The sequence below is a fragment of the Poecilia formosa genome, unplaced genomic scaffold (genome assembly GCF_000485575.1).
Source record: "Poecilia formosa unplaced genomic scaffold, Poecilia_formosa-5.1.2 Scaffold133, whole genome shotgun sequence".
NCBI classification, from domain to species: Eukaryota; Metazoa; Chordata; class Actinopteri; order Cyprinodontiformes; family Poeciliidae; genus Poecilia; species Poecilia formosa.
This window is the reverse complement of record NW_006800072.1, coordinates 1628326-1637391: the sequence shown is the minus strand read 5'-3', so window position 1 is coordinate 1637391 and position 9066 is coordinate 1628326. Positions and strand designations below refer to the sequence as shown.

The 9066-nt window shown below is 36.3% G+C and overlaps 1 long non-coding RNA gene across 1 annotated transcript; it reads left to right on the top strand.

The window, feature by feature from the left end:
• Positions 1-3464: 3464 nt before the first annotated feature.
• LOC107837316 (uncharacterized) lies at positions 3465-4659 on the top strand. Its single transcript, XR_001663327.1, has 3 exons — positions 3465-3579; positions 3832-3891; positions 4342-4659. It is a non-coding gene; the product is annotated as an uncharacterized LOC107837316 (long non-coding RNA).
• The last annotated feature ends 4407 nt before the right edge of the window (positions 4660-9066 follow it).

Sequence of the window (9066 nt, the reverse complement as noted above, 5' to 3'; positions counted from 1 at the left end):
ACCGACTATTCGGCCAATCCTGACCAGGCTCACAAGCAGAAATGGACACAGTGGACCCAGCCGTACATGAAGATTAATTTTCAAACATAATTGTTCAGTGATGACTGCTGTGCAACCCTGGATGGTCCAGATGGACACAGAAACTATCCACAAACTCACAAGTTCAATGGATGCAAGAACTGTGCAGGTGATATAAAGAAGGGTCCTACGTTAACATGTAACTCTGTCTGTTAAGATGTTTTTGATTGAAATGGCTTTTGATTTTAGTAAATGTGACCACTTAATGCTGCACATTCAAAGAATGACTGCAGTTCTTTATAATCCATAAAATGTTTAGAAAAAATGCTGTGCAATAATAATTTGGCACAGTGCATTTTTAAGTTTTTTTTATTTTTGAAAGGAATATTGTTCTCATTGGGAGGTTTGTTCAGTAATATTTGATTTATACTGTAATAGTTCATGACTTGAAAATTATACTGACCATCATTTGCAATGACCGTTTAAGAAAATCTGAGAAAATATCAGTTGCATAATAATTTGGAACATGGTGTAATCCTAGTAGTTGGATATTAAAACACAATGAGGAAAAAAGAAATCAACAACTAACAGAGAAATATACAGACTTTCAGAATTGGTCCACTAAACTTTAAACCACTCACTCATTATGCTGTTTTACGACCAGCAGTTCTAGAACTACAGCGTATGAAGTTCATCATTTACATGGTTGGTGAAGAAGAGTTTATTTACTCAGGAAACTTTTGGCTTCAATGTATCGTGCTCATACTACAAGTCTAACAAAAGTAACACCTTTCTCTAAATGTTGGTACGCTTGGTGTGGCTCAACTGTCATTTAAATAAATATACACAAAAAGACCAAAACCTACAAAGATTTCTTAAAAGTTAGATTTAGGACTGAAAAAATTATGGTTGTGGTACTGTGTAAAAATATCCACAATTGTCGAGAAGATTCGAACACTTAACAGTCTGGTTTGTTGCGTGATTGAAATGCGAGCTTTTTTCTTCACATCCTGTAACAAACAGATAGCCGAGGTGACCAAAAGTACCTGTGGTTTTTTTAACTGCCTCTCTCTCGCTCAGTTTAAATGTGTTTCGTTTCTGTTCCTGTGAGAACATTCAGAGATGCTGTCAGTCAGAGACACAGGAAACATGAAGTTAATCGTCTAAAAGTCGTTCATCTCTCTGCACATAGTTTGGAAAACAAATATTTTTTCATTTATTTAAGACTGAAAAAGTTTCATCACATTAAAAACCTCTAACATTAAAATTGTGTTCCAAATCATCTATAAATATCTGGTGTTTTAATAACTTTCTTTAATGCAAACCTTTTCATGCCAGGGTGGCAGCATCAAAGTCAGTGACAAACTGAATAAATTGCTGAAGACGTTTGTTGCACTCTGCACTGGACTTCCTGGAGTTATGAGTGAAAAGATGAAGGTGCTTGACAAGTTAAAAACATCTTTTCATCTTCAATAAAATGTACCAATTAACCAACGGTGACTTCAGCTCAATGCAGCTGCAGCTCTGTGGTAAAAGCAGCAGAGCTGCTCCTTCCTGCCTTCTGCACTGCAGCCTGGTACAATGAAGAGTTTTTAGTGTTTTGGGAAAGTTTTCTTTACAATAAAATGGTTCAGATTTGAATTATTTTGAATATAAAATATCTTTTCTCTGATGTAATGTAGGAGAATATTGGGGAGAAAGCCAAATAAACCTATTCTAATTTAGTTACTTTTACAAGCAACATCCAAACACATTTAATAAAATGTTCATCTGTGAGTCATTCTACTGCAGATACAACATATTTATGGAGTGACCTCTGCTAAGCACATCCTGTGAGTCCTGAACTGGACCCCTGCTTGTCTTAAGAACTCTCCTCATTTTTACTCAGAGAATTTTGCCCACAAAGATATGATAGCATCATCAGCAACAATACTCAAAAAGTTATGGAGTCTAGAAACCTGGTGATTTTATCAGTTTTTAAAAGAACTGCTACCATGTTTCATAGTATGCTGTGTTTCAGATCTGAAGAAACTTTCCCCCCTTACGCTGTAATGAAACAGTCCAGCCCTTTGTCAGAGTATGAAATATTAACCACCACCTCTGCGTTTCAGTCATCTTGTGGGACCTTTGAAAAGAAACAAAGCCCCAAATGGAAACTCTCCTGTCTGAGTAAAGAACTGATGTTTTCCACCACCTTTGTTCTTGCAGTTTTCTTTGTGGGCTTTGTGTGTTCTGCATGTTTATGAGTGAGCACCTCCAGTACAAAAACATTAATGCATGATTAATTTAAGGTTTTTAACTGGGCAGATACATACACAACCACTCGTTAAAACCTAAATTGATAACGTGAATAAAATTATTTCAAGGTGCACAAGTTTGCACTCTTGTTGGGAAAAGTCTGCTTACTTTTAGAGCCATTCACTGTCATGTCAGGAGTGTTTTTGATAGATTAAATAAACTTACATGATTTATAACAGATAACAGATGATTTATGGTGAAGAGCTAACTGCTGTGGTGGTCAACCTGCTGTGGTGGTCAACCTGCTGTGGTGGTCAACCTGCTGTGGTGGTCAACCTGCTGTGGTGGTCAACCTGACAGGACTCAAAACAAGTCAGTTTGGATGAAGGTTTTGAAGCCATTTCCCAGCACAAGTTAGAGCTGACCTGAATGAAACTAATGTACTAATTCCTGCTCATGTGTCTGACCTGGATAACAGAATGGATTATTTACATTTTAAGAGTAAAAATGTATACTTCAGGAGAGTCCACTCCTCCAGGAAGACATACATTTTCAATAGTTAAGAGTCCAGATAGTGTAGGACATAGGCCTGGATTTTACCTGACCAGGTATGGTATCTCTGTGATAAATGCTTACAAATAGCTAAGATTATACGTTGTGGCAAAAAGCAACCTGCTGCAAACCCAGTATCCTGACAGCATGGTGCAGATCTGTGCTACGCAGCAACATGGATTTGGGTTTCACAGTTTGGTAGAAGTGCACTGTGAGATCCTGGATGCTAAAACTGGTGGAGAAACTTGTTGGCCAAAAATCAGTTTGATCTGCTGGGAAAATCTATTTACTGCTTGAGTTTCAAGAGATGTGGATTTTCTATAACTGAAGGAAGACGAATCCATATAAAAATACTATGAACGAATGAAGTGATGTAGCAACTTAGAAAGGGCTATTCTGGTCATTGTTCATTAGACATGTTGTTTTATGTTTCTGTCTAATGGGGACATTTTGTGACATTAAATATGTGCACCTTTGCTCTGCTGAAGTTAAATACTCTCACTATTTCTGTGTTGTGTTCCACATTTTTCTGAAAATGAGTATTGATCAACATAACATAAAGCTACACACAATCTTAGCTTTTAACTCATTCTCTGACTGCAGCCAAAAATAAAGCTAAACTGTAACTTAGGGTTGCACTCAACACCATAAGGTGTTACTGCTTCCTTGACTCAGATCGCTCCACTTAAAAGGAAGGACAACATAAAGCCAACCATCTGTCTGCAGGTCCATCTCAACCACAACGGTCAGCATCAAATCCCCGTGAGGCTGGTAAGCATTTAAAAAAATTAGAATCCATGTAAATGAAACTCAGACATATTGTAGAATTTGAAGAGATCTCACTGAACTTTATTTTGCTAAATATTTAAAATCAATAATCAAATTGCCAGTTTTTTTTTGTGTCAAATTACAGAAGCCTAATCTTCTTCTTCTACTTTCATTTTTATTTTATGCTCATATTTAGAGAATTTCTTCAGAATGATGATGTGTGATGACTTTCAAATATTTATGTGTTTTTCACAGGAACAATGATAGCTGTCTTCATCATTTTTGCTGCTTTTGTTGCATCCGCTCTGGCAAAAGGTATTTTTCAGTTCAGTTCTTAACTATGTCGTAAGTTTGGTCATTGATTTTTAAAAAAATAAAATAATTCTTGGATAAAGAATAAAAACTTTTAATTTTGCATGTTCATATGGAATTATGCTTCCAATTTTGTTTCTCTAATTTAACCATTGTATCCAAATATTTTCAATAAATTTGTATTATAATGGAAGTCCATTTATTTCAGTAACTTGGTAAAGTAAAACACTTATGGATTAGTTAGTTATTCACAGGATGATATTTTCTGAGTCCTAGTTCTATTGACTATGACTATTTTTAAGTTGCAGCTAATGAAAATGTGAGATATATGATTAGAATAATTGGGAAAGACATTTTAAATGGGGGTTAATGAAAAGTATGTTTATTATTTGAAACATAATTATTTTCAAAAGTACTTCAATCTGACCCGAAGCTTTTCTTTGTTTCTTGCAGAATCTATCGAGTGCAAATTTTATGACTCCACTGGAACTCAACAGTGTTATGGATCAGAAGGACAGCAACTTATTTTTCACCTTTCAAAGACAGAAATGACAGATTTTAGATTGAGAAAAGTTGGCGAGTACGTATTTTTAATAACATACAGTAATGGGAAACTGGACCTCAAGGGGCACCATGTCAGTCAGTTTGAAGAAATCCAACCTGGAACATTCAGTCTGGGAAACGCCGAGAAGAAACATTCTGGACATTACTCCCTTACGGAATACGATGCTGCAGGACGAAGCATCAGGAACGTTCAGGTCCACCTAAAAATACAAAGTAGGTTCATCATGATTATCCTGAAAGAAATGTTGTGCTTACATCTTTCCTGTTGGTGATTATTGTGATGTACAATAACAATTTGCTCAAGAATCTAGTTTGTATCCATTTTACTACAAAATATATAATTATTTAGTTTATTTAAGATTTTTAATTGTAAATTTCTACCATATTAACCCATTTTATTTTTGCTTAATTTTAATATAACTTCTATTTTTTTTTTCTAAAAATAAATTGGATACTGATCTTATTAGTGCCAAGTTTAACATACATTTAAGAGAGCCTTTAAAACCTGAGCCGTAGTTCCAAGACAGACTGAACTTACACGTCTATTCAATAAACAGAGTTAATGTGTATAAACATAAAAAAACAAGATTAACAAATTAGAACATTGATAATTCAAAAAACAATATGTATTAATGTATGTACTAATGTTAATAAAAAAATTGTAATATACAGGTTATATAATCAAATAAGTTTTATATTATAGAAATAATTTACATTTCAATGCTGCATAGGTAAAGAAAATGATAAAAAATAAGTTGAATGATTTAATCCTTGTTTGTTCTTCATGACTTCATGTTGTGTTTGCAGAGCCGCTGTCGAAGCCAGCAGTGTCTCAAAAATGTTCTTCTCCTGATCAGAAGACAGTCACATGTTCTTCTCATGGAGATGAAGTGGAGTTCCTTCTGACTTTAGATGGTCACTCACTTATACACAGCAGAGGGACCATCAGCAACTGCACAGCTGAAAAATGTAATGTCACAAATGTTTGCATCAGCGTATATGGCCAGCTGACAGGAGGCCTCAGGTGCCAAGTCTGGAACGATGTCAGCAGAGAGGATTCAGAAATTCACTTAACAGCATGCGAAGGTAAAAAGATGTTCCTTTCCATGTTTTCANCGTAATGCGACCTGTATCCGATCTTTTCATGGCAGTGTGAACAGCACAGGTCGGATTCTTTTTCGAATGTGACCCATATCAGATACGTATCCGATTCAAATGCGACCCAACGTCCAGGTCGCATTCATCAGAACGTCACTGTTTCTCAACAAATCTCACTATTCTGCGTCCTGATACGCGCAAGTGGGAAGAAAAACAACAACCATGATGGAATATATGAGTATTAAGTTGTTAATATGCTGCTCCGGCCGGACAACAACTTCAAATATGTAAGCTAAGCTCCACCGTTAGCCTCCATGTTTACTTCCGCAAACACTGAGCACTTCTTTTGCTGACGCTATTGCGCCCTCTACTGCGCATGCAGGACACTTTCAGGTCGTTTGCCCGTTTACACTACAGAACGCATACAGGTCGCATTTACTGGCAGTGTGAACGGCCCCAGCAAAAAAAATCGGAATTGCCAAAAAAATCGGAATTGAGTCACTTCAGGCTGCAGTGTGAACGCAGCCTTAGAGACTCCCTGTGATACTCAGCCCCGGCTCCAGACGAACAAGGGGGGGAACCAACTTTTTTGGGGGCAAAATGAATCATAGCTGAATGTAGACAACAACATCAGTAGCCTACAAGCTACTTGTTAACAAGCTTAAGGTGCTGTATTGATATTAGCTGGTCATCTTTTAGCTAACTTTACCTACTCAACTCAGTCAGTTAGTTTGGGGACATGTGAAAAGACCCCCAAACTGTGAAAAGTTCTTTGCGTTTTGCTGGTTTGCTGCCATGATTCTAACACAAACCTACGTAGCTCCGCCCAGCAGCAGCAGGTCTCCTTCACAGGTGGAAACCCAGCGCGAGCGTCGTAGCGCTCATGTTGCGTTTAAAGGCGGCTCGGAAAAACAAGTTACAACATGTTAACAACGGATTAAACAGTTTTAACTGCTGATAAAAGTGACAGAGAACACAGATAATGGGAAGTGCAGAAGTCCCTACTGTATCAAATAGACAGAGGAATAACAGAGAGTTGGCCATTCTAAGGTAAAAATCCAGCGCATACAGCGTTCAGGGTTTGTTTGTTTGTTTTTTTTTGTCATCCAGACATAGGGGGCGCTCCCCACAGTTTGGGAACCTCTGACTTCCACGATTTAAAAAGATGAACTACAGTGTATTATTAAAAACNTGATCTAACATTATTTTTCGTGTCTTGTTCAGGTCCTAGGAGCTTTATTTTACCAGTGTTAGCTGCTGCCACAGCTGTTCTTTTTGTGGTTTTAGGTTTCACTGTAATTACGTTTTGTAAAAAAAGACAACCAATGCCACCAAATAGAGGTAAATAAAATATTTTAAAACATATATTAAAAATGTTGCTCCACATAACATCTATTTATTTATCAATTATAATTTTTATGTTTACTTTATTTTTAGATCATGCAGAAGAGAAAATTATCTATGCAGATGTTAAAGTGAAAAACGATACAAGAAGAACTGAACCAAACATCCAAGGCAAAGCAAAATGACTGCTGCTCAACACGGCATCAACGCCTTCCTGGTCGAAGCTGCATGAAGTGCTGCTTTAAGCTTAGAACATGTATTTTGCTTTGGAGTCCTTATACAGCAAGCAATTTGATATTATTAACTTACACATTTTTTGTTTTTAAAGAATTATAAATTTTCTGTGTAAACATATTTTTACTTGATTATTTCAAATCCAGATTTGCACTGTAAAACAAATGCTATTTGACTTGTATACTTTTCTTTATTTGAAATAAACCTGTTTTTCTTTCTCTTATCTTGAAAACAATCAAAATGAGGTCAAACTAAATATTCTAAATAATAATATTCTAAGGTTATTTTAATGGTTTAGCTTTTGAACATTTTGGACATTGCTGAGTTACTTTGGTTTCCTCCAAATAAATCTGAGAAAGACAAATGTTAAATTTTCAAATTCTGAAAAAAATCTAATTTTTTATTGAAACTTCATGATTTTTGCATATAAAAGGCAAAATCAAGTTTTTACTGGAGAATATTGCTAGATTTGCCTGGCTCAATTCTGCTACATACATTCTTACCGTAAGACGTAATTGTACTGAGGGTGCTGCAGCTCCCCTTTGTGGATGTCAAATAACGGACATGTTGAAAATATACAAAGAATAATTCAAGAATAAAACTTAAAAAACTAGTTTTGCATGGCTTTGAAGAGCAGCCTGAATGTAAATGCAAACACATTTATGTTCCTCGTTCTGGGGGATCCTAAAGCTTCTCCAGGTCAGGTGGGATACAGAATCCCTCCAGCAGGTTCTGGGTCTTTGCTGGGTTCTTCTTCCAGTGAGACATGTTCACAAGAGCTCCAGATGGAGACACTCAGGGTTCATCCTGATCAGATGCCTGAACCACATCAATGGACAGGAGGGTTTAATTTTAGCTGACAGTGAAGCAGTAGCTCTAGTGGACTTTTCCCTGGATGATGTAGCTCCTCAACATACCTCTAAGGCTGAGTTCAGCCACTCAGCAGAGGAAACTCTTTTATCTGCTTGTATCTGGGATCTTTCTTTTGGTTATGATCCATGGCTGATGGCCACAGGTGAAGCTCAAAATGTGGATGAATTAGTAAATCAGGAACTTTGCTTTTTGGCTCAGCTTTCTTTACTACAATAAACAGGAATAGCACAGGCATTACTGCAGAAGAAGTCCCAATCCATCTGTCCATCTCCCGTTCCATCCTAGCATCACTTGTAAATAAAACACAAGGTTTTTATTTTACATACACATTTTTATGTGTTTATGATATTGAAATGCAGTATTTCCTGGTAGCTCCAAGCTCTGCCAAGCTTGGATACAAATCAATATTGGTATATTTTGGTATTTAGCCAAAAAACTTGACTTTTCACACTTCTGGCATACAAATAACAAATGCATAATTAAAAAGTAATGGTCATTGTTATTTTATAAGGATAACACAAACAATTTCCCAGGGTGTCCTCAATATAAGGTTCCACCATCAGATAAAACAATTAATATAAAAGTGAGAAAATGCAAAGAAATGCATTTTTTTGCCACTTGCCCTTTGTGAGAGTTGCACTCTGGCCCACTCTCATAAAGGGCTAGAGTGGGCGAGAGTGGATTTCCTCTCCCCCTTTGTGTTTTTGTGGAGGTGTGAGTCTTTAAGATGGACTACTAAACGTTACCATCAAAACATTTTAATTTAAATTTTTAAAAATCTTTAGTTTAAAGAAGAAGGAAGTATTCATGCAAGAACCAAACTTGCATTGGCTCATTTATAATCTAATAAGGCAGAAATGTCAAATCTAATCCAGTTAATCTTCATTTTAATGGAGTAATATCAAGACTATGCAGTAACAGCTTTATGAAATGAAGGGAAGTAAACATTAAAGATTCACAGCAAAAAGCCCAGTGTTAATTTAACACTCAGTGTTTATATAGTCCACACTCTTCAAAGTGTTAATATCAACTCTGTGGGAGTTAACAACATAATTCAGAGTATAA